The sequence below is a fragment of the Grammomys surdaster genome, unplaced genomic scaffold (assembly GCF_004785775.1).
Source record: "Grammomys surdaster isolate TR1022 unplaced genomic scaffold, NIH_TR_1.0 97, whole genome shotgun sequence".
Taxonomy (NCBI): domain Eukaryota; kingdom Metazoa; phylum Chordata; class Mammalia; order Rodentia; family Muridae; genus Grammomys; species Grammomys surdaster.
The window spans coordinates 21064256-21090735 of record NW_021604576.1 but is presented as its reverse complement, the minus strand read 5'-3'; the positions used below and the strand labels follow the sequence as shown (position 1 = coordinate 21090735).

At 37.3% G+C, this 26480-nt stretch overlaps 1 protein-coding gene across 2 annotated transcripts in view; it reads left to right on the top strand.

Annotated features, from left to right (window-relative positions):
* Window positions 1–26480, top strand: part of Lingo2 (leucine rich repeat and Ig domain containing 2) — a 122209-nt gene that overhangs the window by 42842 nt on the left and 52887 nt on the right. Inside the window, exon 2 of one of the 2 annotated variants that reach the window (XM_028780945.1) lies at window positions 25282–25388. The exons of the other annotated variant lie outside the window; for it this stretch is intronic. The gene's annotated coding sequence lies outside the window, so the exon portion shown is untranslated. The remainder of the gene's footprint in view (window positions 1–25281; window positions 25389–26480) is intronic. 2 annotated transcript variants of the gene reach the window in all.

Here is a 26480-nt window from a genome sequence, read left to right as displayed (position 1 = left end):
AAATGTAAGTTGTCAAGCCAGGCAGCTAGACGGGCAGAAGCCAGAAGGTGATGCAATAAAGGATGCCCTACCCTTCCAGAGAGAGAGGATGGAGATAAAAGTAGGTTCTGAAAAGGCACTCTGCTGGGCCTTTTTTCTGTTAGTTTTCAATAATATAGAGGAATTCTGGGGGACCAATCTCTTACACCCAGCATACTGAGCTGGGAAGAGCTACAACTGTTTTTACAGGAAGGCCATAATTGATAAGCTTGGCCTCTAGGCTTCCTGGCCTCCTTTTGCAGTTCAGGGTCAGCTGTTAGCCCACTAGGCACTTTGGATATATTAGATACAGCTCTTCATGCCTACTGGGATGGTTGCTCTATTTAGACCACAGTTGTCACAATTATAGGCAGTAACAATGAAAACTCTTAAATGCTCAAAAGTCATGCAGATTCGTTCAAATTTCTTACAAAAAGTAGAGAAGTATGGAGCTCAGAGGAGATCTGCTTTCATTTTTAGTCCCAGTATTTAATGTGGTTAGAAGATGTCACTTCTGGGCTGGAGAGATGGCTCAGTGGTTAAGAGCACTGACTGCTCTTTCAGAGGTCCTGAGTTCAATTCCCTGCAACCACATGATGGCTTACAACCTTCTGTAATGGGATCTGATGCCCTCTTCTGGTGTCTGAAGAGAGCAACAGTATACTCACATAAAATAAATAAATAAATGAATAAATGAATAAATCTATCTTGAAAAAAAATTGTTGCCTTTAAAAAAAGAAGAAGATGTCACTTCTCATAGCTAGAAAGGCAGAATATCTGAGAACCAATGGAGTCTCTTGGCCCAGTGAAAGAATCAAAGACAAAAAAATGAACTTGAAACTCCCCCAAAAAACCTTAAAAGAGATGAATTCAGAGGATTGCGACTGAGAGTTGCTTGCCTCAACTTACCTGGAAAGATGCTTCTGAAGCCGGAAAGTAGTAGGGGAAGTGGTGGACTTGGCACACTGCCAGTAGTTGAAGCTAAATGATCTGAGGAGAGATTCCAGAGTGCCACAGTTTTAGGGAGCTCATACTTTAGAGTCTCTAAAAATTTACTGGATAGTAATATTAGATAGACAATATTAATTCTTGTATTGGCAGGAGATTAAAAAAAACACTATGAAATATGTTCAGAGCATTTTTCATAGCAAATGTTTATTATTAAGAAAATAATAGAACCAGAACCCTATCATTCCAGAAAAAGGGCACTCACTTCTCTGACTCAACTGCACTTGAACATCCCTATTTTTTCTGAATATGAGGAAACCAAGAAATACTTGTAGAGGCTAATATCCAAGAAATGCATGCTCATTAAAAAAAATAGTTATGTGTGCAAGTTTTCTTTCCCGTACTTTGTCATTAAGTAGTGGCAGTGGGCTCTATTGAACCAATGACAGAGCATACACAACAAGACTCAGATTAAAAGGATTTGAAAGTCTCTGGTGACTAAAAAATGTATAGCAAACATCAAGCACACTCCAACGCTTCACCAGGCCAATAGTAAACACACCACAGAGAGTTACTCACCTCAGCTCCTCACTCCTAATCAACTGTGTCCAGTTTTCAATAGACCATCACCAAATATGGAAGAAGAAGAAAAGCAAGAAGTTTTACAATCTGAAGAGACAGAGGCAGTAATCTGAATCACCCAGACATGGGCTTTGGAACTCTTGAGAAGGCATGGGACTCAACTAGCACTATGTATTAAATGCCTCATGGGAGAAAGCAGACATGAACAAATGCATAATGCAGTCAGTGTAAAGGAAATGTGAAGACTCAAAATTATATTTAATGACAGAAAAGGAGACTGATTTCACTGAACTTATCAAGAAACCATTAATAATCCAGTAAATAATCAGTGATCTATGAGATGGGTCAATAAAAACTTGAAAACCAGAAGGCAAATACTGATAAATAAAAATGAAAAATATAATAGTTTATGCAATAATAATGGAATAATTCAAAAGAAACAGGAAGCATAATTGGAAAACAAGAAAGAATCAAAGCAATGATGAGCATACCTTCTCACAAATTATACTTACCAGAGTTCAGATCTAAGAAACTGCAATTTATGAAAGTAAAATAAAATGAATAACTTCACCTAACCACATTATATTCATACTACAGAAAATAAAACATAAAAAGAAAGTCACTGCAATGAAGCCCAGGAAGGTAAGTAGAAAAAAAAAGTTAGAGACAGGAAGAGCTACAGGGCTTCAAATGTAGCTTAGCATGTAGAGTGTTTGAGGAACACACACAAAGCCCTAGGTTCACTTGCTCACACTGGATAAAACAGGTACTGTTGTGCATGATTGAATCTTAGCATTCAGTAGGTAGAGGTCGGGGTATCAGGAGTTCAGAATCATCCTCAGCTACAGAGAAAGTTCAAGACTAGAGTGCACTTTGAAATTCTGTCTCAAAAATACAAAAGCATACAAATTACACCAAACTTGCAAAAACATATTATACAAACAAGAAGATCATAGAATGATATACTTATGCTATTGAAAGAGAGAAAAATAAAATATCTTATAAAATTATTCTCCAAATCTGAAGGAATTAAAGGGATTCAGGCCAACTTGAGGGATTTAATTGTCAGAAAAATCTGGCATGCAAAAAATGCTAAAATGGATACGTCTGAGAAAACAAAGGATACACAGGCCAGAAAGTGAGATGTGTGTCAACAAAAGAAGTGTAACACAGAAAGAACAGAGATAGAAAAGATATTTATTTTCTTATTCTTAATTGGTGCAAAAAACAGCTGATTAACGACAGCAGCCGCGTATTTTGTGACTGTCGCCTGTCGGGTTATAAGATGAATTATAGGAGCACCATATGTATGGGAGAGAGAGATTGGAAATATCCTATTAAATATCCTATTAAAATATCCTATTAAAAATACTTAAACCACCTGTGTTTAATACTTAAAACACCATGCAGTGTTATTTGACGTTCTGCTTAGATTAATTTAAATATTTGTATTGATAATGTTTTAAGTGAGAATTTTATGAAAATGATTACTATTATAATAGAGAAGGTCAGGAAGCATAAAAAATCCTCAATTAAACGCAAAAAATGGCATAAAAGAAGCAAAGAATAACTGTAATAAGTGAAAAACAGACTGAGCATCACAGAACATCCCGTACTCAGAACTCGATGGGATTAATAGTTGCTTTAAATGTTTCTGTCTGAATAAAGAAACTATATATTAAAAACCTAAGATCATCAAAGTGAATTTAAAGAAAAAACAAGACCGAACTCAATAATTCTATGATATTTGTAAGAAACCAAATGTAAAGGTCAAAATTTGGGTTAAAAGTGAAGGGATGAAAAATCTTCCATACTTGTAACAAACTAGCCATACTAGTTCAAATAAAGATAATTAATTTCAAAGCACACAGATATATCAGGGATAAAGAGAAGCATTACATCATTATACATTGGGCATTTCTCCAAGACTACAATTCAAAAGTGTATAACACAAACTCAGAGAAAGACCAATGAGGTCAGAGCTCACAGAACAGCAAGGAGACATTGACAAACCCATCATTATATTTGGAAACATTAACAAGCTTCTTTAAAAATTGATAGCTGAAACAGGAAGAAAAATCAATTAGGAGATAGTTGCTATCAAAAGCACTACTCATTTGACCTGAATGACGTTTGAGAAAGCTCCCTGCTTCTAGAATCAAATGTGCCACCTTCTTAGGCTAACACACAACAGTCACCAAGTTAGACCACACTGCTGCCTGAAAATCTCCTCAACTTTAAAATAACAGAAAATATATGATTCTCTCAGACCACATAGAATTAAAGCAGAAATAAGAAAAAGAAATAGCTGGGGGAAAAATCACAAAATTGTTTAAAATTAAACCACAGACATCTTAAATAACACATAGTCAAGGCAATGAAATTATATTTTTTAATAATTAGTACAATATAATGAAAATGGCATTTACAATGCAATTGGAACCATCACAAGCTTGTATCCTGGAAACCAGGAAAACAGGATGGCAAAGATGAGGAAAGGCAGAAAAGTGATACTTAGGGTGTCACCAGAAAGGAGTAAGACACTCTCATACGGGACTGCACAGTGTTATTGCTATAGAGTATTTAGATAGTATGCTAATTATTTCCAAAGGTAGGAAAGGGGGAAAGTGAACCTCACAGGAATGATAAATGTTTAAGGAGATAAAAGTATCCCTAAACATGTACATACCTGTATACTACATACATCTATGCTGAGTATTCATTCTCAGTTCTTTCAAATGCTATCCTTTCAATCTGGGGGTCAAAACCCAGTTAGGGATTCTAATGACCCTTTCACATGGATAGCATACCCTGCATTTCAGATATTTATAACAGTAGCAAAGTTGCAGTCGTGAAGTAGCGATGGAACAATTTTATGGCTTGGGGGTCGTCACAACATAAAGAGCTATATAAAGGGATGCAGCATGAGGAAGAATGAGAATCAACCTAGAGTATAAATAGATAGTGTATAATATGAAAATTGCATTAAGTATGGAGGAGACTGTTTGTCACTGTTTGTTGCTCACTTTCGTCAGTCAGCTAGATACACCTAGAGATACCTGGGGAAAGAACCTCAGCTGAGAAACTTTCCAGATTATTTTTTCACTTGGGAGCATGTTTTGTGGAGGAATTTTTTTAAAAATTGAAGTTGATAGACCTAGAATGGCTATACTACACTCCTGTGGCAGGATTGATTCTATGAGAATGTGAAAAGCTAGCTAAAACAGCAAGCAGCTAAGGGTCAAGTGTGTATTCTCTTTCCTTTTAAGTGAGGAATGATACTTTCAATCCCTGCCTTGACTTCTCTATACTAGTGGACTGGAACCTGGCAGTACAAGCCAAATAAATCCCTTTTCCCCTGTGTGGAATTTTTAGGGTGTTTGTCAGAGTCAGATAAATGAAAACTAGGACAACTTACTCTAGTGTTTCTTTCTCGACCAAGCCTATGAAACATTAATTTGTCAGGTTTATTTCTTGATTGTGATTCTGGCTGGTCTCTGGTGTTCCTGGGAACCTGTTTTGTTTTGTTTTGTTTTTAAAAAACACCCTTTAATGATTCTGAAAACTAGTTAAGTTTACCCTACCTATCTCCTCACTTGACAAGCCAAACCTGATGTCCAAGGAGATGGCAGAACTCACCAAATGACATTCACAAGCTGATGAAATTAACCAAAGATCTGAGAATTAACAGCTAAAATTAATCTTTTGTTTTTAGAAAATATTTTAATGTTTTTGTGGTCCTTAAGAAAACTTCTAAAAATTTTACATTAGTATAGGTATAAATAAATAAATAGGAATCAAACATAACTATGTCACCTCCAGAGGAACTCTTTCAAATTTGGTGAATCTGGCTTATTTAGTTGGTATGGCTTTACTCATAGGTTAAATATATTTGATTATAGTATTAACTGCAATACTCCTTTTATCCTGGCAGTCAGACATTGAAATCAGGACTTCATGCATGCTAAGCAAGTGCTCTACCACTAAGCTACAATTGCAGCCCACGATATGCTTTTTACATGTATTCAAATTGTTACATTGATGATCTTTGAATTTTACCTCAGTAAAGAAGATACCAAGTTAGGAAACCATCTTTCCTTTTCTTTTTTCCATGGATTCTCCCCATACACTCACTAACTCTGGTGAGCTTTAGGCATATGTATTAGTTAGGACTTCATTCCTATGAAGAGACACTATGACCATAGCAACTATCATAAAGGAAAACATTTAACTGGGGCTGAATTCATAGTTCAGAGTTTCAGTCCATTATCATCATAAAGGAAAGCATGGTGGCATGCAGGCAGACATGGTTCTGGAGATGGAACCAAAAATTCTACATCTTAATCCACAGTCAGCAGGAAGCGACAGTGAGCTATTTGGCCTGGCTTGAGCTTCTGAAACTCAAAGCCCACCCCTTAATCACATACCTCCTACAAAAAGGTCACACCTACTCAAACAAGGTCACACCTCCTAATAGTGTCATTCCCTATGGCCTATGGGGGCCATTTTCATTCGAGTCATCACAGCACACATATGCAAACACATTACTATATGGTAAGGGAAATAAAAGTATTCCTAGGTATAATAAACTTGAAATTGCTGTTTCTCATCATAATGGCTATGATCCCAATGGAAATGATGTGCTTTTAGGTACATGTCATTAATCTTAGATTTAAGAGCATCAAAGCATCCCAAGGAGATGAGAGATTCAGAAGAGCATGTTGTACCTTAGTCTTCAGACATGAATATTTGGGAAGGGTGCAAACTACCTCAGAAATTCTGGACACTAAACCAGGCCTCTGTTGAGTGAGGTACCTAACCACCTTCCATTGAATCAACTGCCAGGATTAATGTGACTTTTGGTCCTATTTGGAATCTAAAGCAAATAAACTAAAATTATCATAGATATCAACTAGAGTAGAAAGGAAGAAACAAATTAATATTAAAAACTGAAGGTTAATGGTCATGTAATAAGATCAAGTGCCATTTCCCAAAAGAAGCCTTCTTTGAGCATTAGTGTATACAGATTCCCTAACTACATTCCTAACAAATACATCTTTTGTGCAGGTATTCATTGACTTTCCCATGTGCTCAAGCACAATTTATACCATTTTCTCACAGGACCTGTTATTGCGAAACCAGAGTCCAAATCACTTTAACTCACTATTGAATCAGAAATGTTTTGTATGATTTATAGTTATAACTACCATGTATGATAGATAAATGGTTAAAACAAATGAATGAATAATGAAGAATTCTTTGAAATATTTTTATACTGTGTTTCTCATGAAATCTTTTTCTAAAAGGCAAGATCACCTATTGTAAAACATCTTGAATATGGAAAGGAGAAAAAAAATCTCCCCTTTTGTGACGATTGCTCTTTTCCCTAAATGTATATTCTAGCATATTCTGTTTACCAAGAAGGGAGAAACTTACCTTTGGCATCCTGCCCTTTCCTTTAAATGATTTCTGATTCTTTCTAAGTCCTCTTTTCCTAATATAATGAAAATGTTAACACATATTTACATTCTTGAAAACACTATCACAGAATCATCTCATACAAAACCTTTAAGATTAGGAATTCTCAATATATAACTGCCATGTGAATCAATAAAAGCAATTTAATATTTTGCCATGAAGGCAAAAAACCATAACACACACACACACAAATATATATAAAACAAATATATTAAACACATGTATATTAAACTACTGAGATATATTCAGTAGATTAATATTTATTGATACACTCTTCACGATGGTCAGGAAATTCAAAACATGATATAGGTATAAATTGGAAACTACATGTCATTTTTCAGATTCCAAGCATTTGCTAATAGTGTACAGGGCGAATACCATTGAATTGATCTAATTCAAGGCTCTTGAGTGCAGTTAGATGCTAGTTTCACATTCTCCTGCATTGTAGTCTAGATGCTTGTATAAGTGTGCAGAGGCCTAATGGACCAGTGGCAAAAATTATCAAAACAATGAGAAGTACTTCTGTCAAGAGACTATTATACAATTATAATTAAAATCCATTAGTGATTACAATATTTGTCACTTTCCCTCCTTTGGTGAGTGTTCTTTATTTTCTTCCAGCTCAGTAGGCTAATTTTACAGAATAATTTTCCTAATGCTGAAGCACACCAACTGTGTTCATGTATCTAAAGATGGCTTGTACATTAACACACTATAATTTCAGGTCTGTAAGATGTCAGATCTGAAGAACTTCACTGCAGAAACAGGGAGAGCAGACTCCCAGGGTATGTACTCTTCAGATTAGTAGTGCTGAGTATGCCTAAGAACTGAAAAAGAACTGAAAATAAAAGAGGGGCCACATTGAAATCCTCATTCTTTAGCTGGAAATGTCCTTCCACTTAACAATCTAATGATTGTTTAAGACCTTGTCATCTCCCAATTTCATCTGCTCAGAGGATAAAGGCACTACACATTCTTGACTTCAGTGATTTACATCACCAAGTTGAAATCTGTATGAATAATGAAAAATCAGATATCTCTTCTTTGTGGAAACCCTCTGCTTCATACTAGCAGACAAGAACCTTTCCACAAAGCAACACACAGGCTTCAAACTGGAAAGACAGAGTAGATGTTAAGAAATTAATGATAGCAAGATCATCAATCTCTTGTTGCCTGTCACATTTGGACATCTGTATTTGATAATCATTGGAAATCAATAATCACGCAGCCAAATGATGGCAGACTATATGGGGTTCTTATATAATAACTCAGGTTTGAGGACAAAGGGAGAAAATGTGTCTAAAACATGAAGAGTTTTAAGAGGAGAATCATCAATGAAATACAAAAATAGGACACTCTATATGTGAAAATATATCATTTACTGTAAAGCATAGAGACTGAAGAAGCAGTGCTCAGAAAGAACACTCAGGTATATAATGTTAAAATAACAGTAACATACAGCTTTAAAACTGGTAAAGCAGTTGCTGGTCAAAATGCTTATCCCCTGCAATAAACACCAATTGTTCTAGAGTCCTTTCAAGAAAAGTATATGCAAGGACATCCTTCTTGATTTAATTACGCTGTCAGAGCCACAGAAGAGCCTGGGAATTTGTTTTTCAATATCCCTGTAGGTAATGTGTTGTGGGTAATATTTAAAACCGCGGCATTGAATCTGGCTTTTCTCAATCAGCCACCATGTTCCCAATTAGCCGAGGCCTACGGCCATCAGCAGAGGTGACATACAGCTGCTGCTTAGTTCAGGCCGTCTGCTCAGGTGGCCAAAGACACCAGCCCTGCCACCTACGAGATGTCAGCGTGGGAGATAGCTCTGCCAATCTTCTATGCTCTCTCCACAAAGCTGGGCTGTGCTCAGACCATCTCGCCATCCACGTGGTATCGGGTATGAATTGAGACTCTAAAGCTTAAATAGTAATCAAAGGCTTTATATATTTGGTAATGCTCGATAACAATATGCCCACATAATTATAGATGTTTGTCAATTAACTAACCTACATAAGTTGTTACTCAAGACTGCTCTCGGTACATTCGTGATCATCCATGCACTACATTTCTCCCTCTCCCTCACTCCTCCTCTTCCTTCTCCTCTTCCCCTCCTTACTCTTCCCACCTTAGCTCCTCCTACAGTAATAGAGATAGCCTCCAAAACTGAGAACCACAGGAAAACAATAGGACTTTATAGAAGTTTCTTCTCCTAGCCCACTTTAAATTGATTTTTTTTATACAGACATCATAAAGAGAAGTAGAGATGTATCCTTAGGATATAACTAAATATTATCTGGAGAGGTAGAAAATGGAGACTATAAACAATTAATCACTTGAGAAATCTACAAAATCCAGATAAAAGCAATCTAAATTCATTTTGAAGAGGGTATATAGAAGAAGGAACATGACAAGCATTATGGAGATGTCACAAGAGGAGTTGAGTACCATCAAAGAGAAGCTGGTGCCATTGGAATTCTTTCAAGAGTGGGAAGTCAAGTGAAGTCCTGCAAGAGCACATACTCAGCACTCTCTTCTATAGTTGAATGGACCTTCATAAGGATGCTGCAGAAGACTAGAACCTTGACTTTGATAAGTAAATCTTTTTTAATCACCGGATGGTAATCCATGAATAACATATATAAGCCTTTGATCATATATTCAAAAGCAAGTAAGGAGAATTTTAGAAACCCTTAGAATTAATGAGGATATAGTCATGATCTTACAGATATGACTAAATCAGACTGCGAAAATGTGCTTTACTTTACATGGTGGCAACAAAAGTTAAATTTCTTTTTCTAGGGAAGTTCTAAATCGATCTACTAGGGAATAATGGAGAGGATGGGTTTGGGTAGTTATGAAGCTGACAAATGAAATACTCAACAAGTTTTAGAGAACGTTAGAGAAAAAGAACAATTTGTAATCCTGGGATTATCATATGTGCCAAGCTTGGCATGGTGCAGAAGGGACAGTGTAACACAGGCTCCCATCGCAGAGCCAGCAGGGCATGGGCCTCCACAAATGTTGACAGTTGCTAGGCATGGGCCTTGTTTGTATAATAATGTATATATTTTGTTTTATGTTCCTCCGTCGGGAAATGTTGTCCCTGCTAAGGTTAATGGGTCCATAATAACTGGAAAGACTGATTCTGGCAAGTAAGAATATCTCTCTATGATAATGATACTTTCAGGACATCCCTTAAGACTGTGGGAAAGAACTTTGAAAACGTGAGTTCAAGAATACATAAATCAGTGTAAGAACTACCCTTCATAGGATTTCTTAGCTATGCAAAATATAAGGATGAAACATGAATTGTAATGAGGGGCTTCATGGACCTTAAAGGAACAGAGGCAGCTTCACTAATGAGCTAGCTTGTCAGAAAGATATTAAGGAAGAAGATAAAGAGATTTGGAGAATGGTGATCTCAGGACAGAATCCCACCAAGCTAGCTTATTTGTGCTTACCATGGCAGGTAGATCTCTGAATTCCGTGGCTGTTTTTAAAAAAAAAAAAAAAAAATCTGCTTGCTTCTGAGAATCAAGGAGCTAAAATCTAAAATGCTGATTCATGGGATAATCAAAAAGGAATCTAGGGTAAATGATTGAATTGATATGTAAATAAAAGACTGGGCTTTGGTCTGAAAGAGATGAGATGTCTGGAAAGCAATTGCACTTCTTTTTTAGGATTTGTCTGGTGACCTTTCTGACTTTGATCAGAAAACTCAAGAATTTTTTCTAATAGGTTTTCAGAAAACCCATGAGCTATCCAGAGAACTTTTAGAATATTTTCTAGCAAAAGAGGGCCGTCTCTAGCAGAGAGCTATCTCAAGCAGAGAGAACTGTCTCAAACAGGGAGCTGTCTCAAGCAGAGAGCTAATTCAAGGACAGAGCTATCTTGAGCAGACTAAAGAGCTGTCAGCTTGCAACCATCAACGACTTCAAGTTTTTTTTTTTCTGCTATTCCCAAACACCCCCTTCTTCAGGACCCCCCAACCAAGCCAAGAATTGTCCTTGGCACACATGAGCATCTCAAACTGTGTTGTGACTATATTAAGAGGCAGGGATCCCATGTGAAACCAACATCCAGCAGACATCTATTGTTGCTGGAGCACATTAGGTTACATCTTTTAGGTCTGAATTGTGCCCCATTTGGGTCTTCTTTACTGACCACGATGAAAGGCAGTGCCATCAAGCCACTTCTTGTTAGGAATGTTACAAAGGCTTAACCTGTGGCTTGTTCACAGTTCGTGACTATAATTGGGGTATTTAAACTCTCCATTGAAATCACAGTGCATAAAGCCCATCAATATCAATAGTCATGAAGTCTCTAACTTATACAGAGCCCCAAATTCCATATAATTCCAGATTCTTCAGGATTTTCTAACACAAAAATAGAATGCTGGTTTAAATAACTTCACTCATTTGCCTGACTCCCTATGCCCATGTTAAAGCATTGGGTGTTTGTTTATGTATCAAATTTAAGTCAAAATTTGGGATAAATGAAAAAGGTTGATATCATAATGTTTAAATTTATTACTAATCTCTACATTTAGAACTTTTATACTCCAAAGTTGGGCATTATTTCATGAACCCCTCTACACTCAAGTTCTTGATGTTTTCTAACTCAGAATAATGTGTACAGTATATAAGAATTCTTTTTCTCCCAAAACTCACACCTTTAAGGTCTCATCATTTACATTACCCAAGGACTGATCAAAGAATTATCCCAAACAAATGTATTTCCTTTGTTCTATGGTTAGACGTGTCCTTCTATTGTTTAAGTATATCCTTCAAAAGATCACAAGGCAGAGAGGGGTGAGGATGAGAGAGTTGCTAAAATCTTTTAGAAAGGAAGCCTAGTTAGAGATAAATAGGACCATCTGGAAAATGAATTAATGCCTGCCTGACAGAGCTATTAGCTCTCACAGGAGAGTTTTACATGTTCCTCACTACTGATTTTCTGTGATTGTGCCAGTTCTTATATGATTGTAGTCTATTATCTTAAATCCTTCACTAGTCCCTACTGTTAACTGACCACTTTCTTTATGTACAAATAGCACCTGTTTTTGTATTACATGCTATGCCAGTAAGTAATAAGCAAAATAATATTAATAGTTGAAGGTAAACCAGCCTGTTTACTTTTCCTTTAAATAGTGCTACAGAACAGTCTAAACTCAAAATAATAGTCTGTAGCCATGTGGAGAAGCTACAGGGCCTTGAGAAACACCCACGTTTGGGTGAGATCAGGAATCTGCAGCTTCATTTTGGACCATAGAAATTGAATTTCTCTGTGCTTTATACACTGGGGCTCTGTGTAGGATTATATTTAGAGAAAAGAAGGGTAATAGCGCTTGAAAAATGATCACCCACAACAGTGAAAAGACTGATCCTCAGAGCTCAAGTGCCATGGTCCATGTGGTAGCATGTACTATTACTTTAACACATTCATTGCCATGGAATAATCTTTGTGTCTATATATCACCCTCTCCTTTTATCTGTTGATGGACATTTGGATGGTTTGTACTTTTAGTTGGCATAAAAATAGTTTTATGAATATTCATTTGCAGGATTTTGGCATAGACATAGTGTAAGGATTTCTGGATGATGCGATCTGTATAATCATTGTTACTGTGGGTTTACTCAGTTGTTTTCCAAAGATTACTCATTCTCACCAGCAATACATGAGGTATCCCATGTGTTCATATTTCTCCTAAATGGTTCTAATCTCTATCAGGTTTTAAATTGTCATTGTTACAGTAGAAGTATATGTTCTTGAGCTTCTCAACTACTCTTTCCTGAAAGTTAATGTTTGTATTTACTCAAATACTTTATATTTTAAAATATTTTTTGTGTAAAGTTTCTTTTCAAAATGTTTATTCATTTTAAATGGATTGTCTATTTTTAATATTAAGTCAATGTACATAGCCTACATATAGTTCTCTTATCAGATAAATGATTTATAAATGTTTTCTTCTGCTCTTTGGCTCACTTGTCCACTTTATTGATACTATAATGAAAAGCAAAAAAAATTTCACTTAGAGACCAATTTGTTCTTTCCTCTCCTCACTTATGAGTATTATAATTAAGGCTTTACCTGAGTCAAATTCATGATGATTTACCTCTACATTTTCACTAAGAATTTTGCTATTAATATGTTCATAAACATATGAGTATCTAGTTATTTTAGTAACACTTAGCATTAAAAAAAGAGCACTGTTTCCTCTTGAATTATGTTAGTATTATCTTAACAAAATCAATGGATTTATTTCTGGACTTTAAATCTGTTCTGTCTATATGTCCATATTATATCACACAGTTTTGACTACCATAATTTTGTAATAAGTTTTCAAACTAAGACTCAGCTGTATTTTTCAATCTCAGAATTGTGTTGGCTCCTCTGTGATCCCCTTTAGGTCTTTGTGAATTCTAAATCAGCTTTCTCATTTCTGAAAAGCAGAAAAGAAGAAGGAATTTGTATGTACAACATTATATCTGTACTACGGCAACAGTAGTACTGCTGCAATTACTAACATAACTACTTCAATGGCTTCATGTTCTGATTATTCAGAAGTACCCTTTGTGTTTTACATCTCCATTCATTTATTAATTATAACAGACTTCAGATTCTTCAGAATTTTCTATATGTAAGATTATACTTAACAGAGTTAACCTTTCTTACTTCCTTTGCTATCTATAAGCCCTTCATTTCTTTGTCTTTCACAATTGCTTTCCTAAGAGCCTCAGTACAAGCCTGGGTAGAACGTGGGAAGAGTGGTTTTATGCTTGCATATATTCACTGCAATCCCCCAAGTTTTAATTACACAAAGAAACACATACCAGAAGACTTAAGAAATATTCCAAAGGCATTGGGTTTTATTATAACACTGCTAATCAGTTTTCAATTTGATGGAATCATCTCTTGAGTTTCTTCCTGCTTTGGCATCTTTCACAGAAATCCAGCTCACCTTTGCAGGCCTTTTTGAAGGCTTCTTTATATATTCTTTATAAATGGCTTGTTCTGAAAAATGTTACAAATGAGAGCCCTGTTAGAATGTCTCATGGAGGTGGATGCTCACAGGCAATCATTGGACTGAGCACCAGGTCCCCAAAGGAGGAATTCAAGAAAGGACTGAAGGAGCTGAAGGGATTTGCAACCCCATAGGAAGAACAACAATTTCAACCAATCAAACATCCAGAGCTCTAAGGGACTAAACCACCAACCAAAGTGTACACATGGAGCAACCCATAACTCCAGCCCTATATGTAGCAGAGGATGGCCTTATCTGGCATCAATGGGAGGAGAGGCCCTTGGTCCTGTGAAGGCTGGATGCCCCAGTGTAGGGGAATGCCAGCGGGGTGAGGTGGGAGTAGGTGGGTGGGTGGCAGAGCAACCTCATAGAAGCAGGGGGAGGGGCAAGGGATAGGGGGTTTCCAGGGGGGAAGCCAGGAAAGGGATAACATTTAAATGTAAATAAATAAAATATCCAATTAAAATAAGTCTCAATGTTGTGACATTGTGAGAATGTTGAGCCTTGATTCAACAGAGTGGCCATTCATTGAACAGTCCAAGCTCTGTGGAAGATGCCTCTCTGTGTCCTTAGACTGGAAAGGAGTGCCCACCTGCCAAGACTTTGCTTCTTAAATTTGTACCTTGATAGAAGAGAAACCAAACTTAATCTAGTACCAGAAAATTCTCATCTGTGAAGTGTGTTACTTGTGACTTTGACCAAGCTCCTCATGTGTCTCCACTGGTGGTTTATAAGTTAGCATGGTTCCTCGTCCTACTTGTCAGCGGGTTGTTATAAAAATTATCTTTGGGGTCAGATTTAGGGAGATGGATTTATAACTAAGAGCACTTGCTTAGAAAGCATGAGGACCCAAGTTCTGAGTTCAATATATCAGCACCCATGTAAGAAATTGTACTTGGCTATACTGACCTATAAAACCAGCATTGTTAGTAGATAAAGGCTGATCTCAAAAAATTGTTAACCAGCTAGCCTATGTATAAAGGAAAGCTTCCAATCCAGTGAGAAATTCTGTCTCAAGCCGTAAGTCAGGAAGTGGTAGAGAAAGACAGCTACAGCATTGTTCTCTACAAAGTAGTCATATATGTGTGTGAGTGTGAGTGTGTGTGTGTGTGTGTGTGTGTGTGTGTGTGTTTATGTGTGTGTGTGTGTACACACACATACTACTGATACCTAAGAAATTCTACACTATGAAGCAATTCATAATTATGACTCTTCAGTTCATTGGAATTTTCTGAAAAATGGTACCAATAATTCCATCATATTTTCCCAACGTTTTGTTATAGTTAGAAAAGTATCTCATAACAAGAAAAGGGTTTGCAGGCTAGAAAGACGGTTCAGTGATTATGAGTACTTACTGCCCTTGCAGAAGGCCTGGGTTCCATTCTCAGCATGTCATTGGGATCACATCTATCTATTTCAGTTCCTGGGGATCTCTCTCTCTCTCTCTCTCTCTATCTATCTATCTATCTATCTCTATCTCTATCTCTATCTCTATCTCTATCTCTATCTCTATCTCTATCTCTATCTCTATCTCTATCTCCTCTCTCTGTTTTGACTTCTTTGCTCAGCAGTCATTTATGTGACCCATTCACACACACACACACATATACATATACATATACATATACATATACATATACATATACATATACATATATATATATGCAAAACCCTTACATATATTTTTGAAAATCTTCACAGGGAGTAAAAGAAAGGTTTTTCAGAATAGCTAGTAGCTAGCCATTGCCATTTAACCCACTCAGTCTTTCTGTCAAGTGTGCCTTTAAATACCATTTGATTCTTTAAGTATATGAGCAAAATTCAAGCATATTTGTTGCCATAAGTGAATCTATAGTAGCACTTCAGAAATAAAAATTAGTAGATTGATCTTTGTGGATAGAAAATATTTAAAAGAATATTTAAAAGACTGGTTCTTATTTTGGTACGAATAACCTGAAAACTCTTGATATTGAACCTGACAGGGGGAGCTATGTCACATATAATTCTGAAGTTTTGTTTTGTTTTTACTTATTTTATGTATACCAAGCTATATCATCAATTTTTGCCTAAAGGATGCTCTTGGGTTCCTGTCATTAAACTGTGCCTGTCACCTTTTCCTGCATATTAGGGCTGTTTGCAACAATGACAGCAAGCCCATGAGCAAGTAATCCTAGACAATATCCTCTTCACTTGAAGTTTCATTTTATTTATCTCTTCTTCCTTAATTGCACACACGTTTACAATGCATTTTGATTCTATCCAACCCCTATCCTTGGTACAAATTCTCCAAGAGCCCATGCCATATCACCTTCACAACTTCATATATTCTTTTTGGTTCCTTCATTGCCCACTGAGTTATTCCCAGACATGCACGGGTACAATGTCATCCAGTGGAGCATGGACAACCTATAGAAGAACACATGCCATTACTGTGTTACATTTAGAAATTAGCTAAGTGACCAGTCTGTGAGGTAAACACTTTCATGTCAACAGAAGTTTGTTATTCAATGATTCTTGTTTTTTCTTGCTGTGTTTTATAAAGGAAGTTTTTGAGTGTAAACATAAACTAATTAGTGAAATACAAGATTGCCATGCTATAAGTCATAAGAGGATGGATATGCTCTGACAGTTCACTCATTATCACTAGGGCATAGTCCAGAACTGTCCACATACAAATTGTTCAATAAATGTTTCATGAATCGATGGCAGAAAGAAGAGAACAAATGAGACCATTGCAGGGTGGCTGGAGTCGCTGACTTCTTCATAAGCAGATTCAATGTAGTTGGATGTGTAGTTCTGTTTTAGTGAAAGCTGTGGCTTGAGACAGGCAGTGGAGGAGATTGATCCTTGATAAATCTTTAGCATTCTTTAGTCTACTAGGTAGCGTCTGGTTTCAGTGAAGATCCCTTCGAAAGAGTGATTAGTGGAAATTGTTCTCTAATAGCAATCTTGCTTTGGAAGATCACTGTTAGTTCTACTTAGGCAGAAGATACTGAGACTAAAGGCTTTGTTGGAAACTAAAGTGCACCATCCTGTAGTTCAGAACTCAAATGGCATCTCATAGCAACTCAGATTTCCTTTCAAAAATAAATCCTCTGTATCTCACTCTTTAAGTGTGTTTCTATGTCTTTAAGATTGATCTAATACATGTAATTTTACAGTTCTATAAAGTTTCATCTTCTTCTCAAGGGCTGAATACGAGCTATATACATTATTTTTAATCCCAAACCATTCGTAAAAGCAGTCTCCCACACCAGAGCTTCTCTCTGTTTGATCTCTGGCAATCTTAGATAAAAATTTCTATTTCTTTTTCTTTTTCTTTTTTTCATTTTTAATCCTCAGAAGGTCCTTTTTTCTGTGACCTTTCATTCATTTAAAATTGTCTTTGTGATTGTGTTTCAATTTTGCATTCAGACTTTCTTGTTGTGATTGATAAATGTTTACAAGAAATATAATCTCCCCTTGTCCTTTTCATTCTTTTCTCCATGAAGGAGCTTTGCCTGGGTAGCAAGACAGTCTGATAACACTGAAAATAAATCTTAACATCTCTGCCCTGTGATAGACCAAGACTTCAGCCCTTCTTTTTCCCCAGTGATAATTGCTTATCAGTACTTACAGCCCGACTCACAGGCTTCTGATGACACAGGGGTTTATATCTCGGGGAAGATAGGCAGGAAGTGCCATTTCCTGAATCCATTAAGGGCTTTAATACACGCCAGAAAAAAGAATGAATACTAGTCCAGGTTTGCTATCTCAAAACGAGAAGAACATCTCTGCATTTTGAGATTTTTTTTCACAAAGCATCTTTATTTTACTTTGTCTTTCTTTCCTCTCCACCTCAACTTGGCTACCCTGAAAGAAGCAGTTTGTAAAGTGCATTGTTCCAAAGCTGTAAGGAAAACAAAAAGTTGTATTTTAAAAATATGTACAATTTGCTGTCGTTTTTACTTCCCTCAGCGACTATAACTGAACTGGGTCTCAGGCTGAAATGGATCTAACATACACTCCCCAAATAAACAAGCCTGTTGTCCAGCAGCAGGACACTAGGGAATGGCTACATTGTTTAAAAAAGAAACAAAGAAAAAAACTTACAAAGAGAAAAAAAGACACAGTTTCTACACACCAAAAGGCGGGGAGGGTATGTAATTGTGCACCTCATGCTAGGATAAGTGCAGATTTGAAATAAACAATGGAAAGAAAGAGGAGACAGACAGAATTATAAAGAGAAGAAACACAGGAGACCTGAGAAGATGTTTAAATCCTGTTTCCTTTAGCCTCTAATTAGCTCGGAGGAACTGAAAAACACAGATACGTCGATTCTGTTGGGTGACCAAGTTCAAGAGTGTGGCTAGCAAGTCAGCTGCGGCTGGAGCAGTTATACTTCCTTTACACGTCCAAAACATCTATGGAAGAGCGGACAATACCCAGCATGACCATCGGACTTAGGACCCCGATTTTTGGTGACCTCAGCTCTCCACATCTCCTAGCAAATAGGGCATTTACTCAGATGGCAATCTTGTGTGTTGTTTGGAAAACCGGTGAGCGGTTCCCTTTTTCCAGGGACGAAAACAATAATGTGCTGCTTTCCGAGACACTGCCTAATTAAGCACACCGGGGAAATTTCCTCTCATGATGAAGGTAGCCCGACCTCGAGTGTCTTAAAAGCACAATCTTCTAGCTGTAGCTGTTCTTTATCACAGAGTCTGGATGAATTTTAAACCAATGATTTAAATGATTGGATTGAAAACACAAATCCGTTCCTGCAGTAAATTCCTATAGTATAGAAATCTGCTACCCAAACACAGAGATGGTTATTGTACGCCATATGGTCCTGCGGACCCTTCACTAGAGTTTCCATCCCCACCAATATCTCCACATGAGATTGCACCCTACTTGGTATCTGCTTTGAAATTTGACAAATCGTCTCTCTTGTATTCAAAACCCAGCTCAAATTCTGCTTTCTCTTGGACTTCATTGAATTATTCAAATGCAAAAGTTTGTATCCGTAGTATCCTATACTCTAGGGATGAACCAGTTGATAATCAGGCCGGGTCTCTCTTGTGATTTTTACCAATTCCAAGAAAGATGTATATTAATCAGATAGTCACATACACATATGATTATAGACTGGTCTAGCTGTTTTGATGGAGTGATTCCTGGGACACCTAGCCTAATGCAAATTTCCTTCCAACTTAAGCATAATAGATGTTCTCCATGCTAAGAATAGATATATGAACTCTAAGAAAAATGCAAGCAAAGCCACAGAATGCAAAAGTTCCTATGTTCAAAATCTTCCTGAGTCAGAAATTAGATATATAGTAAAAAAATTTAATCACCAACTGAGGTGCCAGTCATTCACAGTAGCTGAGCTTAAAAAAAAAAAGCAAAACAAAACAAAAACTGCAATAAGTTTGAAACTCTTAGTGTTAGTATTCAGCCAACACAGCCAAGAGCTAGTGCCCTGAATGACATTTTTTAAGGTGGTCAGAAAGACTGCATTTTAAAACTGAGATCACTTCAAGGGGGTTTTGTTGAGTACATAATTTTCTACAATGCTGTGACAGGCTGTGAGAGAAAACAAATCAGATAAAATTCCCACCTGTGTGTAACTAATAGCTATAGTCTATTTTTAAAATGTATTAAATTTATGTCAGACATGGTGGCTTGTGCCTTTAATCCTCGCACTCATGGGGCAGAGGTAGGCAGATCTCTGTGAGTTCAATATCAGCCTGGTCTAAACAGTAAGTGCCAGAAGAGCCAGAGCTACATAGCACATCCCTGTCACAAACAAACAAAGTATTAAACACAATGAAATTTATTCTCTAGTGGTTAAATAAAGTACATAAGGAAAGCACAAATAAGTCATGTTTGCTCTTTTGTGTGGGGGTAATGTCCCACAATGGGAAGGGATTAATTCCTACCAGAAAGGATTAGGAAAATACCTGAAACAGAAGGCTCAAAATCAAAAGGCAAGAGAGCAAGGAGCTAAGGATTCCGCTGTCTCAAGGGCAATATCATACAAGTTGCTTTGCTCATTCTGAAGGCTAGCTCAGTTACTTCATTGTTCTAAAACAAAAAACATGTTACTCCTGGGTTCCATAATCCATTCAGTGGCTCAAATTCACCTTTTGTTCAAATGATTAATTTTTTAAAAATCCTCTCAAAACTTGCTACATTTACAACTTCTCAGCAGTGGTGCAAGTGCTCAAAGGGGAATTTTATTTTCAAAGGAAAAATATGACTACTTTTTACATACTTGTATCTCCATGAACATTGACTTTGTCCTCAGAGTCCGTCATGGGTCATGAAGCTAGGTTGCCAAATATGCAGATACTTACAATGTTCAATAGAATAAAAAATTAGGATTCAGAATTACATGACTTCAGGATTTCAGCTACTATAGAAACATGATTTTGTGCCCACAATGAACAGAACATGTACATGTGAAATCTTTTCCAAAACAGAGAAGTCTGATTCATTTCTCCATTTTAGAAAATGTCTTTCAACATAATCATAGGAAATAGTAGAAAAAAATGAGTGAATTGCTACAATTTGAACAATATCTTTCTCTGTTATGCTTCCTAATTCAGAGCTACTTGCTAGTGGATAAATGTCATAGGTATAGATTTGCTGGTTTTACATGATAGTAAAAATCTGAATCCAATTTCTATTCAATGGCATTCTGTGAAATATCTGATTCATGTTATAAACATACACACATACACACACACACACACACACACACACACACACACACACACACTGAAGTCCCTGGAGGAAGAAAGAATCTCAGACAGAGAGAAGAAAGAGAATTTAAATCTGCGTCTCACTGGTGAGTTAAGGCTGGATAAAGATAACAGTGGTTTCAAAGATGCCTGCACTGTGAGCTCCTGGGGGTCATTTTTCTGTTTCTGTAAGTCATGTTGGCAGGACTCATTTTGTAAATGCCCGATTTGATTGACTGAGCTAACTGTGTCCGAATTTAGCTCTGTGACTTGCAAAAACACTGAGTTCCCGAGCCTAAGCTGCATGATCCTTTTGCTGAAGGGCACCTTCTTTTCTTTGAACTTCACTGACAAACTACATGCTAAACTTTAACTCTGTGGTCAGGTCGCAACAATTTGTCTTCCTGTGTCTGAATGACATTTATCAATTACAAAGATTTAGGTGGAGTCTTGTCATCTCTTGCAAGTGGTCTTCTGGAAATATCACAGAAGTCATGAAGGCTCCTTGAATGTTCTTTCTTCAAGCTAGATCATAAGCCTCTCAACCATTATGTGATTTTTTTTTTCTGCCCATTTGAACTTGGGAGGGAGGGTTATGTTGACATGCCTTTTCTTCTCATAGCTGCTTTCTCTTCCCTATTGGACACTTTCTATGCTTTAAAAAATTCCTTTTGTGTGCTGGAGAGATGGCTCAGCAGGTGAAAATGGTTTGATTCCCAGAATCCGTAGGGCAGCTCACCACCATCTGTAACTTGAGGTCCAAGGAATCTAGTGTATTCTCATGATCCCTGTGGGTAAAATACATGCTGCAAGGCACAGACAAATATACAGGTGAAACATTCACACATATGAAATAAAATAAATCTTTAAAAATTCCTTTTCAAAGGGTACTGACCTATTTTGCCTATATTCATGGGGTTTGCAATGATGTCGAAAAAGCCATAGATTTAGTTAAAGGAATTGTGATTTTTTTTGACTCATGTGTTTGCCACTGCACAGGGTTCTTTGCAACTTTTCTAGGCCTCTATCTTTTTAATCTCAGAAGTAATAAGGTGAACCAGGGGGTATCTAAGGAAACCTCCTCTGCTCTTGTACAATTTATGATAATCTCCAGGACACCCCTGACTTAGGAATTCTGCAAGTCTCTGACTCTGTTAGATCAGTAGCAATTCAGGACTGCCCGTGGTCCCTGCAATCATGTAGGTACCTTGAACTGTGGTGTGGTGTGGGAGAAGAATTCATAAAATTGAGAAGCCAGCTTTAATCAGTATCTCTCACTATGATCTATTTTAGATATTCCTGAGTAAGATTTCATTTGAAAAAAGGATTTTATGAGAAGGATTTTTTTATTATTATTATTTTGGCTTGGTTTGCAAACCTCTGTAATAGATATTAAAACTTCTTTTAAAAGTTGTAAATCTATGTTGATGGTGATTATGGATCCCTAACAGATAACTGTAGAAGTAAGAAATATGCAATTGCTATGCAATGATCAGTTAATCTAAGTCACTTCTGTAAAGCAATTCGTAATTGTCTGGAGAAGAATATCATCTTTTGTCATTGTTCAACTAGGAATTAAGCTGAATAGCAGGAAAAGGAGACAAGACAAATGGTGAAATGTTTTATATTAATTTTGTCACAGTACAGCAGTAGTACCAGGGCAGTCAATGTAATGTTTATAGAGGGCTCAGGAAAGGGGAGAGGTCACAACTATTTGCTGTGTAAATTCTTGATGAATAAAAAAGCTAATAACTTTATCAGAATGCCCACCCCCACACTTAACATTTTTACAAGCCCAACAAATCCAAAGAAGCCAGAATTTCTCTGCACCACTTAGCACAGTGTTCAGCATTCCAGTGGAGGGATCATAAATGCTGGTCTGATTGAATATGCTATTCAAACCACAGATGAAGTATTTTACTCAGTAGAGACAGTCATTTGATAACCACAGCACCGTGTGAAATCCCTGTGTCTAAAGAAGTTTTCAAAGTATCTTTACCAAAAAGAGATCATGAATTTGGGAGCAAGATATGGAAGTATTCTGAGGTGACAGAAGGACAGAAATGATGGAGATGCTGATGTATGAAAACCTCAAAGAAAATTTAAATGTATTCTTTAATCTTTTCTTACAGTCCAACTTTATCCCTCTCCTGGTCCACACCCCACACCTCCTCCACGAATCTTCAAGTGGATGTCCCCACCCACCCTCACTCCACCAGACCTCTCCACTCCCTTGGGCTCCAAGTTTCTCGAGGGTTAGGAGCATCTTCTCTAATTGAGTCCAGACCCTGTAGTCCTCTGCTGTACATGTGTTGGGGGGGCCTCATAATAGCTGGTGTATGCTGCCTGGTTAGTGTCTCAGTGTCTGAGAGATCCTGGGGGTTCAGTTTAGTTGAGACTACTGGTCCTCCTACAGGGTCGCTGTCCTCCTCAGCTTCTTCCAGCTTTTCCCCACTGGCTCTGATTTTCAAAACTTCCAGAGAAGTAACCAGAAAGGAGGCAGCCTCTAATCTTCTTTTCTCTTCTTCTTGTTGTTCCTCCTGTTAGGATTGTTAATACCACTATGTACCTTTGTGAAATACTGAGGGAGTCTTCTGAAGCCCACCCAGGAAAGCTAGCCTCCTTTACAATACTGTTTCAGTAGGAACTCTTTATAATTTACAAACGCCTGCTGGCAAGCTGATTCTGGCCTGATGCCACTCTTCTGTCTGAGGGCTGCTGCTGCCTCTCAGAGTCTACTATAAATGCCTTCTACAATGCTTCTTTAGTGTCTCAGTATTATGTGGGTCGTCGTTCACTTACATCTAGCCTCTTCGTTGAGCTTATCCTGTGAAGTTTCTAAAATCAATATGACACTGCTGTTGCATATCTGAGAGAGAGACTTTAGAAAACAATCTAATTACCACAGACGTGCATTCCAAGTGTTATAGCAATTATTTGACATCATGTACAAATGACCAAATACTGAATGCAAATAGAATTTTGTTTTTTAAATGCCTTTCTACTCTCTAACAATTTATGGAGCAATTCTATTATAGTTAAGTAACATCTGAGAGTTCTCTCTCCCAGAATCTGTAACATTCCTTTGGACAAACTTCCATTAGACTTACAAACATCTGTCATCACATTCACTGACTTCTCTAATATTTCAAAGAGGTGTGGCAGTGCCATCTCAATGGCCATCTCTATCTAGAGGGCAGTTGCTGTCAAGTAGACATCAGGGGAAATGTGAACAGCAATGAATTTACTGCCATAGTAAAAATCCCTAATGACTATCCTTTACCTGCAGTCTATCAGACTTCTGGTCAGCCCTACAATGTTTGCGTGTCCCACCTGCATTCACAGAAAGTGGGAAATTCTGCTTAAATTGCAGAAGTTTGTTGACCGTGGGCACGCAGCTTGTCCAACAGCTGGCAAGTGGTATCTGCACACAAGACCTATCACTTTCTATTTTCTGCCTGAGTCTATCTCCAAGACATAGCTCCATTTTTGTATATGCTGGCCATGCTTTCTGATCAGAGTATAACCAAACCCTGAGGCTCACTGGTGTGAATTGTTTGGAACTATGTTATATTTTTTAAAAACATTCTCAGTTAAGGACAATCTGAACTTTTAGGTACAGAACCTAATGTGAATTTCTTCTTCTAATACATATGAATTCAGACCTGATGGACCTTTTGCCTCGTGGGTCTACATTGAAGGAACTCTGGAATTGGATGTTCTACCAAGCTTTTAGCCAGCATACAATATAGAGTGAACTATGGGGAGGGTGTTAATCTGTATTCTCAAATATAACCGTGAATGTGTCAGCTATATAAGGAAAAGTTCTATCTTCTAAGATATTCTGAGCTTAGTATATTTTTAAAATTATACAGTGTGACACAAAAAATTACCCCCAAATTAAAAGAACTAAAGTAACAGTTTTATTCTTATCTTTCATGCTGTCAATTACAAGCTGAGCATAGCTCTTCTTTCCTGAGCACTCATAGACTTTCAGGGAGAGTGCAGCACAGACTAGAGCATTAAGGATTTCCTCACTGGTATTTTAAAGGGAATAGCTAGAGCAGTCAACTGTGTTTCCATGAGGCTTTTAAACATGGCTGTCTTGGACTTCCCATATAGCTCATTGCCTCAGAACAGTCAGACTAACTGACATGCAGCTGTTTCACTCCCCCAAAGCAAGCATTCCAACAGACTCAAACAAAACTGAAAGGTTTCAGATGATATGGTCAGGAGTTCCTGTTGCCACTTTCTCAGTGTTCTATTGGCTAAAGTAGCCACAGGTCAACATACAGTAAAAGGAGAAATTAAGCATAGGCTGTTTTAAAGGGTGGGATGCCGTATGTATATGGGCAACTTTAAAGAAATTGATGAGCATCAATCACATTGGAGACAGGCTGCCATAATAAAAACAAGTAGTCTTATTGCAAAAACTAGGACACTATAATTTTCAAAAGAGTGGTATCATAGTAATGCTTATCCAGGACAAACAAGCCTTTTTAGGACAAATACCTATGAAGATACACTTTGAAAAAGATGCCAGTTGTTCCATGGGATGCACTCTGAGGATGCAGTTGTTCTAGCCACTGCAGCAAAATGAGTGCATTAAGGTAGTAGCATTGGGCTTTTGTAAGGCCATTAGACCTAGAAGAAAGAACAAACCACTTATTGGTGGCACTCCATCAAAGAAAAAGAATATTTTTTTCACAAAGACATCTCTCTCCTTTTGACTAGACCCAAGATATCTTAATTGGCTTAATTTCAGCTGAGACTGTAAAATTATTAAAGCAGATGACCTAGTGTATAACTATAACATGTACAAAATAAAACTTTCTCTTTGTAGTCAGTTAAATTTAGAATTATAGCCTAAGAAGAAAAAATACTTAGTATGTACTAAAAATTACTTTGTATCAGAGACAGAATTCTGAGGCCAAGCAACAAGGTTCTCTTTAATGTTGCACAGCCTTGAGAAACTAAATTAAGATTTCAGCTCCTCTAGATTCAGGATTCTTCTTCTTCCTCCTCCTCCTCCTCCTCTTCTTCCTCCTCCTCCTTCTCCTCCTCCTCCTCTTCCTCCTCCTCCTCTTCCTCCTCCTCCTCCTCTTCTTCTTCTTCTTCTTCTTCTTCTTCTTCTTCTTCTCTCTATCTCTCTCTCTATCTCTCTCTCTCTCTCTCTCTCTCTCTCTCTCTCTTTCTCCTTTCCTCTCTTTCTTTCTCTCTCTCTCTCTGTCTAATGCTTAATGACCTGGAATTTTTACCTGAAAGTGAATGTCATCATGCCTCAGCTGGATTGTGCTAAATTCTACACAGAACAGCTTGACCCTGAGTCATCCAATAAATACATAGCTAATGTCTTCACTATCTACTAAGGTGGTGCAAATGCAGAAAATTAGTCTTGATCTTGGGTAGCCTGTGTGTTTTATCAAGTTACAGATATTGTAGAATACTGTCTTAGACTTTGATTAAATTTGAATGAAACTAGCAAGAACCATTAGAACTAACTGATGCTTTTGTCCAGAAATTTCACTGAATGTATACATGTGAATATGAATCCCCTTTGGAGGTTAAAATGAAATTTGATATGCAGGAGGATCTTTGAGACTTCTGTCAGCCAAAGCAGGAAGCGACCACTAAGGTGTGCATGAGTGCTCTCTCTCTCTCTCTCTCTCTCTCTCTCTCTCTCTCTCTCTCTCTCTCTCTCT